The sequence below is a fragment of the Zootoca vivipara genome, chromosome 8 (genome assembly GCF_963506605.1).
Source record: "Zootoca vivipara chromosome 8, rZooViv1.1, whole genome shotgun sequence".
Classification (NCBI taxonomy): domain Eukaryota; kingdom Metazoa; phylum Chordata; class Lepidosauria; order Squamata; family Lacertidae; genus Zootoca; species Zootoca vivipara.
This window is the reverse complement of record NC_083283.1, coordinates 24,287,520-24,292,420: the sequence shown is the minus strand read 5'-3', so window position 1 is coordinate 24,292,420 and position 4,901 is coordinate 24,287,520.

Here is a 4,901-nt window from a genome sequence, read left to right as displayed (position 1 = left end):
TCCCCCTCTTACCTCCCCCCCCACTTTAATCAGAAGTAATCCCCACAGCTGCTTTGTTGTGTAACATCATCCAGTGCTCTAAGTGAACAGTGTGCCACATAATGAATTTGTCTAAGCGGAAGATCCTACTGCAGTTTCAATCAGAGGGCCTATTGCACCGAAGGAAACTTGGAAAATCCCAAAATAACAACTTAATGTGAAGGCCATTACAAGCTGCGCTTTGGGGACCGGTGCTTTAATGCATTGTTGCCTACTGATTTGTATCTCATTGAAATGGCTAATTGCAGGAGTTATTTAACTGCTTATTCTACGTTGTTTGGAATGTGCTAATCCTGGTCGATTTGTGAGGAAGAGCTTTCCTGACATTCTGGAATAGCGAGGGCCCCAGCTGGATTGGTTCCCCACTCTTCAAGTGTCTATAGTGAAAAGATAAAATGTACACTTTCAGTGCGATCCTATGCATATTTACTGTACTCATTTATTTGGGAGCAAGTTTCTTTGAACTCAGTGGGATGTACAGCAGTATCCACTGTGCACCCACTAGGCAAGTCTCACTGGGGCTCATAGGTGCATAGGGATGTGCTTCTTTCATGTGGCACACCGCTAGTTTGAAAGAGGATGTATTCTGAAGGATGCCATGACACCTTGCCATCAAGCCACATGTGCATTTGGTCTCCCTGAAGGACTGTTTTTTTTTTAATGCTGTTGATCTCTTCAATATCATTAACAAAATTGCCTGCAGAAACAAGTACTTCCTTAGCTGTTGTTTTAACTTCAGAATAGTTTAAAACTTTTTTGGCTGGTACACGTTGTTGAACTTTTTATTATTATTTAAGTATAGCTGTTGTTTTTGGCCAAAATCACTTTCAAAATGATTTCGGATAAGAAAGCGCACTGGGCTAGAAATTAATCCTGTATCATTTTCTTTCCCCCAAATACAGGCTCATAAATAGGTAGGTGATATTATAATCCTTGCAGATTGGTTGGGATTGTAGCCTAAATGTTAAAATTCTTTCAATAGATGACATCGGTGCATGTTACAGGTCTAGTTACAGGTAGGTAGCCGTGTTGGTCTGACGTAGTCGAAACAAAACAACAACAAAAACCTTCCAGTAGCACCTTAGAGACCAACTAAGTTTGTCATAGGTATGAGCTTTCGTCTGGAAAGGTGTTCCATAGAGTTTTTTAAAAAATACTCCAAATATGAAACTACAGGTGTCCCAATGTTTTGCCTGCACCAGGTATGATTTAGGCCCCTTCACTTTACTTTCAGTGTACTCCTCCTGCTGGCTTGGGAAGCGGTGTACACATGACTGTTAGCCACAATCCATGCCTATCTTGTTTCTTATGAAATACTCTTTCCCTCAAAACCAACATTGTTCCAAAGGGAGAAAAGGGATGACCTACCTGCATTCTAAACTTGTAATGTGTACACCGCCTGCCAAACACAAGCTGGCACGCATTTTATCGGTGTAGAGTGAGAATTTTACAGAATACTGTAGCAAATTAAACATTTAGACTACACTCCTAAGCTTCAATTTTTCTTTTGCAATGTGGAGATCCAGCTATTAACCCAGAAGTGGAACATGGGCTCCATCTTATTCCCTGCCCCCCATATATGCTCACCCTTCCTTGTGGTTCACTACCACTGTTTTCATGGTAGAGGTCAAAACACAGTAGCAGTAGTAAAGCATGTTGTGTGCATGCAGGAAAAGTTTGTTCACTGACATCTCTAGTTAACAGAAAAATCTGAAAGACCTGTGCCAGAGACTGTGGGCAGTCGCTGCCAGTCGGAGCCTAAGTACATAGTAGAGATGGCAAAGTGTCTGAGATGTGTAAGGTAGCTTTTTAGGCTTTTGCTTGTTTTTCTGTTAAACTTTAACAAGGAAATGATATGATGGGTGTGCTGCTACTGGTATAACACAGCTGAGATCAAGGTGAGACCCAGTGGCTGTTCAAACCCCACCAGTGATCAATGCTGGGAGAGATAGTCTGATGAATTACTAGCATGTTGTGCTGGTCATCAAGGAGGCAGCTTTGACTGTCTTTGATAAAGCATGGGGTAGTTTCTTGGGCTCCATGATCACTGCAGATGGTGGCAGCAGTCACGAAATTAAAAGACTCCTGCTTCTTGGGAGAAAAGCAACGACAAACCTAGACAGCATCTTGAAAAGCAGAGGCATCACCTTGCCGACAAAGGTCCGTATAGTTAAAGCTATGGTTTTCCCAGTAGTGATGTATGGAAGTGAGAGCTGGACCATAAAGAAGGCTGATCGCCGAATAATTGATGCTTTTGAATTATGGTGCTGGAGGAGACTCTTGAGAGTCCCAAGGTCTGCAAGAAGATCAAACTTATCTATTCTGAAGGAAATCAGCCCTGAGTGCTCACTGGAAGGACAGTTCCTGAAGCTGAGGCTCCAATACTTGGACCACCTCATGAGAAGACTCCCTGGAAAAGACCCTGATGTTGGGAAAGATGGAGGGCACAAGGAGAAGGGGACAACAGAGGATGAGATGGTTGGACAGTGTTCTCGAGGCTACCAACATGAGTTTGACCAGACTACAGGAGGCAGTGGAAGACAGGAGGGCCTGGCATGCTCTGATCCATGGGGTCACAAAGAGTCGGACATGACTAAACGACTAAACAACAACAGTTATTTTATCGGAGAGGCAAATGTCCAAGATACTGGATGCAAGTGTTTCAGTGACACAGGCCTCTTCCATATGTGCTCAAAGCAAAAATAAAAGTATTATATGCCCAGCCTGCTTTTAAAAATCACTGGGGGTAGGAAATTTACTCAGGAACAATGATAAGTCGATGCTGTCCTTCCAGTTATATGATCGCTCAGAAATGAAGTATAACAAATTGCAACAGGGGAATTTGTTGAGAAAAATTAAGCCAGGAAGTATGAATAAATGGTGGTTTAAAAAGAATACAATTAATATAATTCCGGCTTTAAACTCCCCTATGCACTTACTTACTTTTAAAGAAGGCTCAGCATTGGGCTGTGCATGTTAAAATCAAATACGTTGCTTTGACAGCTGATGCCTGACAACTAATTTTGTATAAATCAAAAGCCCACTTCCAATATTGTGAAAACACTAGCTGATGCAAGAGAATAATCATATCACTTGTTCCGTGAAACTACACCCACCAACTGCCTCACTCTGGTCATGTGTAATTTGGTGAATGGTTCTGGTGCAGAAGTTGCTTTGCATTCAGAAGGTCCCTCTGCAACTGCTTTCAGCCCCAGCCACCTTAGTTGGTTTGTGAGCTGCAAACCAACAATATCTGGAGGGCCCAGAGGCTAGCTGCTGGTAGTTTAGCCAATTCTGAGCTGCAAGCACAAATGGCCTGACTGTAGAATTGCAGCTTTCCGTGTGCTCCTACCTTGGCTTAGCTTGAGAAACTAGCTTGGCTTGAGAAACTTGGCTTGAGAAACTAGCTTGTGGCTTGAGAAATAAATGGTGGAAGGTGTGTGGATCTTATATAATACTGAGGAAAAGCAGACAAAACATTCCAGTGCTAATGGAGAACATCTAGCAGGTGCGTAAAATCCAGCTATGGGAAGACATGTAGCTGCAAAAGAAAAAAAAGGGGTGTCTATTGTGATGTCAGGAAGCAAATGTGTGGTAAGCAGAGGAGAGGGAGAGAGAGAATGCTGAGGAATAAGTAAACAGGATGTAAGCAGTTACAACAGCTTGCAATCACCATGTGCAATTATATGGTCATAGAGGTCATATGGTAATATGCTAAAACCCTGATAGTGCACTCAGGCATAACCTCTCATTCTGCATACAGTATAGTATGCTGGGGGGGGGGGGGAATGCCACGACAATCTTATAATAGTCAACAACAGAGCTGTGAGATTTGAAGGCGTGCTGCTCTACCCCAAATAAAACATTTTACAGTACTTCTTTTCTGAGAGTGATGTATAGAACTCCCATTAGATTAGATTGCATTGTAGGCAGCATGTGACAGGTGAGGATGTACCGATTGTACCGTACCTCCTTGGTTCATTCATTAACTCATCAGCCCCTTCTGTTCGAGTGAGTCAGCCTGTCCTCTGGCAACGCTGTCATCGCTCATCTCTCCCCCCCCCCCCCTGGAGCCACATATGCAAAAGCCTCTGTGCTTTCTCTATTTGCAGTATTTAATTAAAACATGCATTTGGAAAGTAAAAACATTTGATTATCTTCAGCACAATACTATCCATATATATATATATATATATATATATATATATATATATATATATATGTTTTAATCTGCATTACAGCACAGTCATACTGATGTTGGTAACCAGGAGACCCACTTTAAGTGAACTCAAGGTTTACACCAGGAGTGGGGCCCCTCCACCAAGCCCTGCAAGTACAGTAATACCTTGGTTGTTGATCTTAATCCATTCTGGGAGTCCGTTCGACTCCTGAAACGGTTCGAAAAACAAGGCGCGGCTTCCGATTGGCTGCAGGAGCTTCCTGCACTCAAGCGGAAGCCGCGTCGGACATTCAGCTTCTGAAAAACGTTCGCAAACCGGAACACTTACTTCCGGATTTGCACTGTTCAGGAGCCGATTTGTTCGGGAGCTAAGCCATTTGAGAACCAAGGTCCCACTGTTAAGTCTTTTTAATTTTTGGTCCTCCCAGTCCCTCCGGCCGCCACTGAAACTAGAGCGGCCAAATATGAACCCAACCTTTATTTATTTTGTATATTTATTAAATTTCTACACTGCCCTTCACCTGAGGATCACAAGGTAGTTTGCAACATAAAAGCACAAAAATACACAACATAGCAACAAACAAAAACAGCACACACACACACACCCCAGTTGAAAGGCCATAGTTTAATTAGCCAAAGATTTGGGAGAAGAGGAATGTTTTTGCCTGGCACCTAAAGATGT